Here is a 13881-nt window from a genome sequence, read left to right on the forward strand (position 1 = left end):
GGAAGGTACCGGCGGGGAAGATACCGGCGGGGAAGGTACAGGCGCCGATGCCGCTACCGAAAAGAGGAAGCATAAGAAGTAGAGGATACGAAAACCTAACAAACTAGGGATTGGACGACTTGTGATCACAAAGATGGCACCTGGCAAGTTTGAGCCATTAGAGCCGGAAGAACCTCGCAAGTGCTATGGGAACTAATTAGGATGCATCCTACGGGAATGGGCGAGCATCAACGACGATGACTTAAGGAGTAAAGAACATTTGACGCGGTTGCTCCTAACGAAGTTGCACAAGAGATTCAAGTTCCCCAACCGGGATGATAACATAGAACAACCGTGGGATGATCCGAAGATGAAAAATATTATCAATCACGCCATGGGCATGTTTAGCAATGATTTGGCCTCCTGGAAAGGGAGGGTGAAACGAGCTATTGGGGCTGACGAACCCTTGTCCAAGATTCTGGAGGAAAATCCGACACTTACGGAAGAGGAGTTCGAAAAGTTCAAGGACACTTGCGCTACCGAGGCAGCCAAGGCTAAGGCTACGAAATTCAAGAGCCTTCAGCAAAGGAACACGGGGAAGCATCGCCTCAGAAGCCGTGTCTACCTCGGTAAAAGGCCCATATGGGATAAGTAGGACACGAAACGTGAAGCCGCGGGTCTCCCAGACACCTTCGCGAAGTTCACCAACCCCTTGGAGCGTGACTTCATCAGGGCCCGCTACAAGTGGGACAAGGAGAAAAAGGTTTTTTACACGAACCAGATCATGAGGAAATTAATTAGACTACTGGAGAAGCATCACTAGCTTGCAGCCGAAAGCCCTACTTCTCTGACGAGGCCCAAGTGGGACACCCCTCTCAACCGAGCCTTGAATGAACTTAAGGGACTCCCTTTGGGCCAGCGGCCGCAATATGGTCGTGTGCACGGCGCTGGAGATGGCGCCACGTGGAAGGTGTTTTACAACGAGTGCCCGGAGGCCAAGAAGCAGAAAAAGAAGTTTAGTCAGGCGGACATCGATGCAAAGGTGAAGCTTGCGGTCGAGAAAAAAGCAGCTGAGGACGCGGAAAAAACAGCCGAGGAGGAAAATGAGTTGCTACAGCAGGCAGTCAATGCAGCTGTAACTGCATGTAGAAATGATTTCGCTACTAACTTGGTTCCAGCTATCATCAACTGGACGAAGGAAAATCCAGACAAGACGGTACATGATTTCCCAATGCCCAGTTTCGTCGGGAGCAACTCCATGAACAACAACAACACCACACCATCACTTGCTCACGCATCCAGGCCCCCTCTCGCGGTCGCTCCCGCTCAAAGCAGCCCGTCCTCAGTCTCTGGCGCGCTAGGTGGGCCTTCGTCTTTGGCTAAGCTCGACGCCGTCACGGTAATTACATGTCGCACCAACATATATATATATATATGTAGAATATTCCATTTTCGTTGCCTTTCGGATGTTTTACGCCACAGACATATGTGTTTGCAGGGCGAAGAAACCCCATGCACCATACTCTACTTGATCAAAGGCCAGAAGGTGGATGTGGGAAAGGGGATGATAATGAACCCCATGCAACCCACGTTCCACAACCAGCCGATCCCCGCTGGGCACTTCAGGGTTAACTTGTCCAGTGTGAAATCAGGGAATGAGCATTTGCCTCCTCCGGTATATCCCATGGGAGAGGACGACGAGACCCCGCCACGGATTGGAAACTACAAGGGTTGGGTGCTGCTATGGCCGAAGAATCTTACTCGTCTGGAGCCGGCCGAGAGCACACCAATAACCACACATCAACAAGCATGTGCGGAGACCACCACCCCGCCTACGCAATTACCAGCTCCTGTAGTGCCGAGTGAGAGCGGCGGACGACGTGATGAAGGGGGTGCAATAGTACTGGCTGATGTAATCAGTCCTGTAAAATAGAGAATGGATGATGAGACGGAGGTCAGCCCTATGGGTTTCCTCAATACAAACGCGTATGACTGTGACATAGATATGATGAGTCAACCATATGACGAATCGGGCTATCAGCATGCTAATGAGGATATGGATGATATGCCCGGGCAGGAAGGTCGTTGGAAGGATTGCAAAAAGTCTCTCTTCATGAATTCCTCACAGGACACGCCTGAAGATGTTGCCTCAACACAGGCTCAACTAGCCGGGGGTCGTACAGTGCTTAGCCCGGGAACCCTAGGGCAGGGGTTAAGGAAGGGTCTAGAAGGTGTGCCCAAGAAAAAGGAGAGGAAGAGATCGGGGAAGATAACTGCCTCCAAACAAGCCAGAGCACAAAGCAGCCAAACAATGCATTCTGAAGAGCATGTACCCGTGAAAGGTGCGACCATGTTCCATCTCACGGGCGAGCTGATGCTACCGCCAAAACCGCTGGAGGCACTATCAGGGGATCTCAGGAGACTGCACGACCATGTGTTGTCGACTGAGAAAAGCCTACTAGCCTCAAAGGATCCAGGATATCTGACATACGCGGCTCGTGTGCCTGAGGGGAAGTGCTACGTCGACACACGGCCCGCGGAGGTTTTCTTCCTGCGGTTTGACCATATCTTTGAGATGTTTCTGACAAGGTGGCTCAATTTTACAATCGTCCGCCTTTTTGCGCTACATATGAGCTCCATCATGAAGAGTGAAGAAGTCTCGCAAATCTGTGTGGCGGATCCATACTACATGCACGAGTCTTTCTTGAGTCTCGACGACTTTGAGCGTGAAACTGCTAGGGAGTACCTCCAAAACATCATGGTACAGAATAAGGACCGGGAAATTGTCCTCGTGCCTTATCATCCAAAGTAAGTTAGTTCCGGACAACCCTTTCATACATTTCAATCATTCCTTCTCTCTCATATGGGGAATAATTTGAGGTGTCTTTTCCCCGCAGCAACGGGCGCGCCGTCCTTATCGTTCTTTACCCACAAGTCTCCCACGCCGTGTATTTTGACCCTTCCAGAGACTATGAGAAAAAATACTACACCCACATAATGAATATTCTAGATGATGCTTCCAAGGCTTCAGCATTAGAGGTGGCCACATGCAGATCAGGAAACAAAGGAACAAGAAGATGGGTTTCGCGCATAAAAGTAACTTCTCCTGCATCCATGTCCCAAAACCAAGCAAGAAGGATGGATTCTACATCGTCCATCTCATGATTCAGTTCAACAGGGATCACCAAAAGCTTCGCATGAGAAGAAGAAATGATGATCATATCCACAAGTGGCTAGAATCTCATGGAGAAGCGGATTATAAACTTAGAGATGACTTCTTTCGCATCCAAAGCGACATTGCGACGATCATCATGAAAGAAGTCGTCGATGAGAAGGGGATGTTCCACCACGGCCCTATATCGTGAGCTGACATCCGAACTCGCATAAGCATGCAACGTCTAGACCTCACGCCGTTCAAGAAGCTAGGGTCCATCCTCGATGATATGGAAGGATGGAACTTCTAGTGATTTATGATGTCGATGATGATGATATTTGTCAGTTGAACTTGTATACTTTTTGTAGCGATGAAACTTTGTGATGTCCACGATCCCTGCCGAACATGTGTAACGCTACTTTGTTAGTTTGCGTACGAAGACCTGCATACCTCTAGTTAATTAATTTGCATACTGTATGTTGCATCTAGTTGCTAACCCTTTCTTTTTTGGTGTTGCTCTAGTATATTTTATTGCATATATATGATTGTACATCCTCTTCATGAACATGCATCTCTAACAGGTACCTAGTTTCTTGTTGGTGAGATGGAAGTGCTATGTCGTGTACAAAGGGGAGGTTCCGGGGGTGTACAACGAGTGGCATGAGTGTCAGGCGCAAGTGAATGGGTTCTCGGGCGCCAGCCATAAAGGCTTCAAAAGCAGACAAGAAGGAGAAGCTAGTTACTTGAGGTTCACGCTAGCGCGAGAGAGGACTCGTAACCGCCACCTCATGTACTGCATAGTTCCGCTCTCACTCATAGTGATAGCTCTTCTCGCGTATACCTTTGTTTAGATGGATGACGTTGTAGTTGCAAGTATTCGAGACTTGCATGTATCGCTATTTTCGAGATGATGACAAGATACCACTTTGTGTTGGATGATGATTATGATGAGACTATTTGTATGTATATGCTATGATTACATTTGTGGTCTCGCAGTCATTTGTATGTGTATCATGATGACATTTGTATGTGCTAAAGATTCTTCTATAAAGCCTGTTCAAATACAAAACAAATATGCCGAAAAAACAAAAAACTACTAAAATTAGCAGTAGCGAGTGGACAAAAGTTAGCAGCAGCGCGGTAGTAGCAGTAGCGCGCACAGGAGAAGCGCGCTATAGCTATTAGTAGTAGCGAGCTTCCATTAAGCACGCCGCTACTAAACTTGTGTAGTAGTAGCGCTGGTGAGCATGCGCTACTGCTACGTCTTAGCTGTAGCGCCTTATTAGTAGCGCCGGTCCTCGTGCTACTGATACACATAAAACTCGCGTTGCTGCTAGCCTTTTCCCTAGTAGTGAACCGTTGTTTAGCTATGTTACCGCTTTGCTCAGCCCCTCTTATAGCGTTGCTAGTTGCAGGTGAAGATGAAGTTTGTTCCATGTTGGAACATGGATATTGTTGGGATATCATTATTATATCTTATTTACTTTAATGCATCTATATACTTGGTAAAGGGTGGAAGGCTCGGCCTTATGCCTGGTGTTTTGTTCCACTCTTGCCGCCCTAGTTTCCGTCATACCGGTGTTATGTTCCTTGATTTTGCGTTCCTTACGCGGTTGGGTGTTATGGGAACCCCTTGATAGTTCGCTTTGAATAAAACTCCTCCAGCAAGGCCCAACCTTGGTTTTAACATTTGCCACCTAAGCCTTTTTCCCCTGGGAGACGCGCACCCGAGGGTCATCTTTATTTTAGCCCCCCGGGGCCAGTGCTCCTCTGAGTGTTGGTCCAACCTGTCAGCCGCCGGTGGCCACCAGGGGCACCTCTGGGCTGGCCTACCGGAAGTTTGGACAATCCGGTGTGCCCTGAGAACGAGATATGTGCATCTCCTATTGAGATTTCTCGGCACATTCGGGCGGCTTTGCTGGTCTTGTTTTACCATTGTCGAAATGTCTTGTAACTAGGATTCCGAGTCTGATCGGGTCTTCCTGGGAGAAGGAATATCCTTCGTTGACCGTGAGAGCTTATGATGGGCTAAGTTGGGACACCCCTGCAGGGTTTGAACTTTCGAAAGTCGTGCCCGCGGTTATGTGGCAGATGGGAATTTTTTAATGTCCGGTTGTAGAGAACTTGTCACTTGACTTATTTAAAATGCATCAACCGCGTGTGTAGCCATGATGGTCTCTTTCCGGCGGAGTTCGGGAAGTGAACACGATCTTGTGTTATGCTTGAACGTAAGTAGATTCAGGATCACATCTAGTTCACGAGCGTTGCATTGCTTCTCTTCTCGCTCTTATTTGCGTATGTTAGCCACCATATATGCTTAGTGCTTGCTGCAGCTCCACCTCATTTCCCTTTTCCTACCCATAAGCTTAAATAGTCTTGATCTCGCGGGTGTGAGATTGCTGAGTCCTCGTGGCTCACAGATACTTCCAAACAGCTACAGGTGCCGATGATACCAGTGCAGGTGACGCAACCCAGCTCAAATGGGAGCTCGATGAAGATCTTGTTCGTTGTTTTGTGTCTTTCCGATTGATCAGTAGTGGAGCTCAGTTGGGACGATCGGGGATCTAGCATTTGGGGTTGTCTTCTTTTAATTTGGTTCCATAGCCGGACCTTGATTGTATTCTGGATGATGTATGTTTAACTTGTTATTTGTGTGAAGTGGTGATTGTAAGCCAACTCTTTATCTCATTCTTATTCAGTACATGGGATTGTGTGAAGATTACCCCTCTTGCAACAAACCTACCATGCGGTTATGCCTCTAAGTCCTGCCCTGACACGTGGGAGATATAGCCGCATTGTGGGTGTTACACTTCATTAATCAATGTTTATTGTTATTTGATTCAAAATATAATATGATTATTTAGTTGGTATAATTGGCTCCTATACATTAACATATTATTTCATTGTGTTATTTTTATATTAAATTATTTTTTCTATATTCATGACATATACCATATTTATTATAAGTTATAGGCTTACGAAAAACAATGCCAAACTAGCACCATACATATAGCCCATAGTAAAGCTAAACACAAAGACATTAATTAGGTACACCCCAAAAATGATAAATCTTGATGATTGTAAATAAGCTTTGTACTACCATCTGCTTGATAGTATCACTCCTTTTTTGTGTGATGTTAATTCTATTTCTTTCTAAGAGAAATTATCATTTATTAGGTTTATTTATTTTCTTCCCTTGAATTGCCGATTCTACCCCAAATCCTCCTTTATCAAATGTCTTTGTTATTGTGTCGTGCTTGATCCAAACTAATTATTAATAGACATCAATACATAAATATTCATATTTTTACATCTAGTGTAGTCTAACAACTATATAAAATCTAAATTGAGTTATAGTTGCACAATTGATATAATATGTGTTACATACAAAATAGTGTTTATCCCAATATTTGAGGTTCAATTCTTTGCACTAAAGTAAGATCATGCACAATCGACACATAAAACCATTAATTAATATGTTGTATTTAACAATAATTTGTACACAAATTATTTATGTTATTGATGCTAATATGTATTTCATAAATGGGATGGTTATAGAATGATCCCACCTATAACATGAATCCTACTTTTAACACACTAAAGACATTCACTCAAAGAGAATTATCACACCCATAACACGAAACATACTTTAATGCACTAAAGTGATACCCTCGCATTTGCGAGGGCCACTGTGCTAGTTGAACATAAAGGTCCATTGCTCATTGTGTATAGGTTTGTTCTTTTCCTTCTCATTTCTAACGATGTTAAAATCTCCCACTACCAAACAAGGTAATTGGTTATCATGATAAACTCTAGCTAACTCTGCCAGGAAGCTGGCTTTTCCCTCAATCTGTGCATCTCCATAAATAGTAATCAAATTCCAGTGCATTTTGATAATTTTGTCATATATCAGCATCCTCATAAAGTAAACTCCTTTCTCTATGTGTTCTACATTAAACCTATCTTGATTCACTCCCATCAGGATCCCTCCTGACATCCCCCTAGGCTCATTCCAGCACCAATCAAAATTTCTCCCCCCAACAAAGATTATGTAATTCATTTTTTGAAATATTTTGCTTAATAGTTTCTGAAATCAAGTCTATGATCCACAATTAATTCTCTCACATATCTTTTTTGTGATCTTTCCCCAAAATCTCTCACATTCCAAAAAATTCCTCTCATTTTTGTTTTATTGAAATATTTTTTTGCTATTGCTATTCTACCCTTCTCCTTCTCTTTTTTCAATCCTTTGCTCTCTTTTTTCTTCCGAGCACACCAATCCCAACTGTTTGCTTCACACAACTTGATGCTGGTGAGCCATTCTTTTTTCTCCTTTTTTCCCTGAGAATATATTTCTCAGTTTCTCAAATTGTTGTTCTTCTAGATCAGCATCGGAGTGCTCTAAGTTTGAGCATAATTCATCTAAATCCACATCCCCAGTGTGAATATACACTGGTGTGTTGCCTTTTTCTCCCCAATGTTACTGTTATGTTCCTCCTTTCCTTACTCTCCTTCAGATTTTGGAAATATATTTCTCTTCTAGCTATCTCCATTCTCCTAATGATCTCTAAGTTTTTGTCTATCATATCAATGGAACACCCTAAATCAATCCCAACTAGAGAACAACTAATGTGTAACAATGATAAGTTTGCACAATTTATATCAGAGCCCTTACCATAATTATCTCTTTCTTCAGCCCTCATCTTTGCCATTTCCTCCACTTTTTGATCTTCATTTCCCCTGTTCCTCAAGCTTCTTTTCAGTTCAATTTCTTTGTCTTCATCATTTTTTCTATCACCTCCATCCCATGTAACTCTGCCAATCTCTCTCCCAAAGCCCCTACTGATTTTTGGCTTGCATTATAATCAGTCGGTTCATTATACTTTCCAGATCCAGTTCCCTCTTTCTTAGCTTGAGCTTATTTTTCAAAGTCTTCAACCTCTAGATTAGCCAGTTCCATCTCATATTGCTCTCTGTTTGCAGCCTCCTCTTCCAACTTCAATATATCTTCCTTTTGTTTTTCAATCATGCTCTCTAAACTTTTTTGTGGGCTCTCTAAGTCTTTTATTCTCTTATCAACCATGTACCACAAAGCATTTTCTCTGGCTTTCTCCTCCTCTAAGTTTTGGATTTTCCTGAACATAATATCAATTTCTTTTTGCATTTTCCCTCTTTCGGCAGCCATACTTTTGTCCAAGTGTCCAATGATTTCCTTTATTGAGTTTTTCATCATTTCATTCTCTTTGTCAATCTCTTCAATTTGTTTGAAAGATAAATTGCGCAATGACATCCCTCTTCTATCAGCTCCAGTCAGCTTTGCTCTTTTTCTCTTTTCCTCCTCATCATCTCCATCTTCCATTTCAGATACAACATCAGATGTTTTTCTCTTTATACCAGCCCATCTCAGTCACCTTATCAAGCTTTGCCCCAATCCTGAATATCAACAAATTTGGAGAGCTTATTTCCACCTAGGAAGGGATGTTCCCCACATCCCTAACCCCGCACTGTACTTTCACTTTCTCTTCATTAATAGTGTCCATGTCTATTTCTAACACAGGCCCTACAGCAGCAGTCACTTCACACATCCCAAAGAAATGTCTAAAGCAATCTACTACTTTCTCAAATTTCACCCAGGCAGTATGCATTTTCCCAATTGCCAAATGATAAAGAGACCAGGGTTGTACCTTTATAATGATACTAGTCCCCAACCAGGGGCGGATCTGGAGCTAATCTTACCCTGAAGCACCACTTAACTATGGCATAAATTTTTCAAGCGAGGATGCAATGAATAAAGAAATGTTTCAGATCTTGTAACACGAATTACAGAACATAATATAAGTCGGTTTATAAAAAACAAAATGTAAGAGGTAAACGGCTTAATAAAATAGTAAAACAAATGACAATTTACTTCAAAAGGATGTCTTGCATTCTCAGATTCCAAAACACCTCATCACATACCAAGACTCAATAACCTACAGTATAAAAACTAGTATTGAATTTTCAAGTAGAAGTGTGGAACATAATAAAATGCACAAATGAAAGTACGTTAATTTGCTTTTTTATGAATTACCTTCAGTAAACTCTTTTCCTTCTAGCCATGAAATACTCAACCACTTGATCATTGGTGACCTTTTCCATCTCTTCTTTCTCCACATAACAAATAACATCATCACTCAAGCTGTCATCATTGAGGCGACTGCGCAAGTTAGTTTTAACCAATGTCATTGCTGAAAAGCACCTCTCAACTGTAGCAGTAGCAATAGGCAACACAATTACTAGTTTCAACAACCGATAAAACAAAGGATACATAATATGTCTCCTTGTTTGCACCATTTTTTTTGAAAGCTCGGTGATTGTTGCTATGCTGGAAAAGCTATCATCTGTGCGCACATCAGCAATATAGAGACGTAGATCCTTATCAAGATCCCTCAAATCCCCGGAATTAAAATCCTCGGGGTATAGTTTAGCCAAACTCATGAGATTATCCAAATTGAAATCACGAAATGAGTCTCTTGGACTCAAAGCGGCTGACGAAACAAGCAAATTAGAGGATGCCTCACTGAACCTGCAGTCAAGCTCTTGAACTAGCCAATCAAAAACACCGTTGAAGCAATCAAGCTGATAGTGATGTTTGGTGGTAATTCCAGTTACCTGCCTTCTCTTTTTTGGATTAACATATGCTTCTTCCATGTCCAACTCTACAATATCATGTTTCTCACAAAACACATGAACATCACCTAGCATAGATTCCCATCCATCTTCTCTAAGTTCATTCAAAACTGTTCTAGTTGACTTGACACATTTCATGGCATTTACTATGTCTTGATCCTTCCGCTGCAATGCTAATGACAATGTGTTGGTAGTACTGAGGATTGTCAACATGAGATGCAAGTAGAAGACAAAGTCAAAAGATTGAAAGTACACTAGAAGACCGATTGCTTGGTCTCTATTTGTTCTGTCAGTGTCTTCTTCTTCAACATTCAAGAACTTTAATAACTGACCTGAACATGGCAACCAAACTCTTAAGTGTTTAAGCATGTGAACCCCAATGAGTGTCTCTGGGTCTTTGAAGACACTGCTCTTGATTCTGACCTATTCCTGTTGTAAGCTGCCCACACCCTAAAGCCTTGCTCACTTCTTCAAGATTTATATCTCTAATCATGTCTCTTCTTTTGGAAGAACCACCCACAACATTTAACAAGGTAGAAATCATACTGAAGAAATTACTAGTTCCTTTATGCTTTCTTACAACAGCCACAACAACTAGCTGGAGTTGGTGAGCAAAGCAATGAACATAATAAGTTGTGCTACTTTCTCCAGTGATTAATGATTTGAGACCATTAAACTCACCTCGCATGTTGCTGGCACCATCGTACCCTTGTCCTCTAACTTGATTGTAGCTCAGCTTATATTTTGCAAAAAGATAATCAATTGAAATCTTGAGGTACGAAGAAGTTGTTTCTTTCACATGAACAAGACCAACAAAGCTTTCTTTAGAATCTCCGAAACTATCAACATACTGCAAGGCCACAGCCATTTGTTCTTTGCAAGAGGCATCTCTGGACTCATCTACAAGCAAGCAAAACACATTATTCTAAACTTCTTTGAGAATAGATTGGACTATCACATGGGCAAAACCTTCAGCAATATATTTCTGGACTTGACGAGCAGCCATAACAGCATTCTTTTCAACATTTTTTCCCATAGCCTTGCCAACAACTGGATCATGCTTAGCTAAGAAATCACGAACTTCCAAGAAATTACCTTTATTGTGCGAGTTCTTTGACTCATCATGGCCCCGGAAAGGCAACCCTTGCTTCAACAATAGTCTAGCCGTGTCAATTGCAGCATTCAGTCGAGTAAAATATGCAACCTTCGAAGCTTCACCTCGAAATTTCATAGCAACATCAATGTGTTCATCTCTTTTTAGTAGAGCGGTACATTTTTCATTGCTTGATCATGGACACTACCTGGCTCGCAAACATGATCTTTTAGCCTTGATGGAACGCTACAGGTATCCCAACCATTCAGAACAAATGCCTCATACCCAGCTTCTTTCTTGTGGCCACGATCCCTAAATAAGAAACAACAAAAGCAATATGCTTTTTTCTTATCTTTGTTGTATTCAAGCCAACTCTCATGATCATCAAACCATTCAGGATTGAACCTTCTCCTCTTAGTCCCAAAGTTTGAATATGGAAAATCGATATCTTTTGGCTGACAAGGTTCATTAAGCAAATACTTTCTTCTTACCAAGTCTTTCAAATTTGGATGATAATGTTCTATCAATTTCCTCTTGCCTGGATCATATTGAATCTCCTCCTCCCAATTCATGTCTTCTGGAGCATCTTGTGATGGTTCCTTTCTTTTGAGAAGAAACTTGTCCATTGTCTGCGTTTAACAAATAAAATTACAACAGAGAACAAAAATTGATCTACTAGCTACAAGTTAATACATACAATTGTTTGCAACTTATAAAAGCATTTATGAAGAATGACACACAAATGGGGTACCAAGCAGAATGCGAATCAAGTATGACTAATTGACTACAATTAGGTAAAAATACTCAAAGTGATGTTGCTACTTCGCTAAGGCAATAATAAGGCCTAAAACAGAGGGGGTCCGACGAGGAAAAATTTTACGGCATGCGGCATAGTCGGCTAGTCGCGTCTCGCGTTGGAGGAGTTCAGCGTCCGGCGTTGTGCCGTTGATCGGTGGCCTTCTAGTTGCCGGCGCCCGGCTGGCCGCTGCTGCACGAACGGCGGCCGCCCAGCCGCCAGGAACAGATCACGGGAGATGAGAAGACTATAGGATTGGGATTTGGGGTCGCTGTTTTTTTTTCTCGAGTAGAAAACTGAAAAGTCACGATCATGTACTAGAAGACCGAACGCCCAGCCGCAGTCGTACACGAATCCGGGAGTTGGGCTGCGAGAGCATACGCGCGTGCCTCGGAGCTGGTTCGGCCTGGTTCATTGGTTTCATGGGCCACCCTGATGCATACTCGATGGGCCACCCTGTTGCCTCGGGCCATATACCTTATAATTAGCACTAAATTTTCTTTTGGACCATGTAGCACAGGCTAGAGGGTTGGCCCATTGGGCTCCGCCCCTGGAGATAAGAGATCACCTTGAGGAGCGGGCGACTCCTTGGGCCGGCAAAAAGCTCGAGGGGTATTGAAGGAACGCGGTGAGTTGTCATCGGCAATTCCTATTTAGCGCCGCAGGCGCCGGTTTCTACTGTTTTTGCTAACCGGCGCCTGCAGCAAGATCTCGTGGGCCGGCCCATCTTTCATTTTCTTCCGCTCTCTAAACTCTATGGAAAACTGCAAAAACACAGCGCGAGCTAGGATTCGAAGACAGCATCGCTGGTTATCTGTGCTTGTGGCTTGACCAACCCGACTACCTCACTAACTGTGATAACAAAAACGTTTTTCGTCGATTTATACCTTCCATTTTTCCTTTTTTTCTTTCTTTTTCTTTTTTCTCTGTTCTTTTCTTCTTTCTTTTTCCAAATTCGTAATTGTTTTCTTCAAATAGATGAACTTGTTTTCAAAATCAATGAACTCTTCTTTGGAAACTCTTGAACCTTTTTCAAAATCGATGAACTTTTTTTCCAATTTGATGAACTTTTTCATTTGTTTGAAATTTTTCTCAAAATCGATGAACTTTTTTTAAACGTTGATGAACTTTTTTCAAAACTGATGAACTTTCTCCAAATCCGATGAACTTTTTTCGAATTGATGAACTTTTTTTATTCTAATCGATGAACTACTTTCATTGTTTGATGAACATTTTTGAAAATCGATGAACTCTTTTGAATCTGTGAACTTGTTTTTGAATTCATGAACTTTTTTCAATTTAGATGAACTTTTTTCAAATTCGATGAACTTTTTTTATTCAAATTGATGAACTTTTTTTATTCAAATTGATGAACTAATTTTGTTGTTCGATGGACATTTTTTGAAAATTGATGAACTCTTTTGAATCTGTGAACTTTATTTTGAATACATGAACTCTTTTATTTGTTGAACTATTTTTTGAGTACGCGAACTATTTTTGCATAAGCATGAACTTCATTTGTAATATGTGCACATGTTTTTAAATAATTGGAAAATCTAAACGCCACCGTGTAATGCGAAATTAATAATGCGTCTTTGTTTCTATTCTGTTAAACTTCACGCTCTAAATAATCACTACAGTTTGGCTAGTCAAGTGGTTAGCCTCGTTCTTTGGAAGCGTGAGGGCGCGAGATCGATCCCGATTGATAGCAGTTTTTTCGGCCACCTTTTTTCTCGCCGCGCCATTGTGGGCCGGCCCATCCAGCCGCGGGTGCAGGCGCCGGTTAGCTTGCGCGGCGCTGAAGGCGCTGACTAGGAGTTCCCGTTGTCGTCGGGCTGGGGGCTGGAGGAAGGAGATACGAGGGGGATTGTAGCTAGCACCGCAATCACAAAGCGCCCGTCGTGTTTCTCTAGTCTAGGTCTCTTTTTTTTGAGAATTCTAGTCTAGGTCAAATTGAAGGCGAACGTGGTTTTACAACCAAACTCAACTTAGGGTTGTTGGTTTGGACAAGCTGAGTACGAATCACGAGGCGTCGGTCACCTACAGGGTTAAACATGCAAGTACGTAAGTTTTTTGAAGAGACTAGATGTGCAGTTAAGGGCTAATATGAAGGTTGGTTAGAACAAACTATACCTCAGCTGCCCGCAAGGTCGATGATAGAAAAAAACAAAGGTGCATATGGGCCAAAGC

The sequence above is a fragment of the Triticum aestivum genome, chromosome 7A (genome assembly GCF_018294505.1).
Source record: "Triticum aestivum cultivar Chinese Spring chromosome 7A, IWGSC CS RefSeq v2.1, whole genome shotgun sequence".
Lineage (NCBI taxonomy): Eukaryota > Viridiplantae > Streptophyta > Magnoliopsida > Poales > Poaceae > Triticum > Triticum aestivum.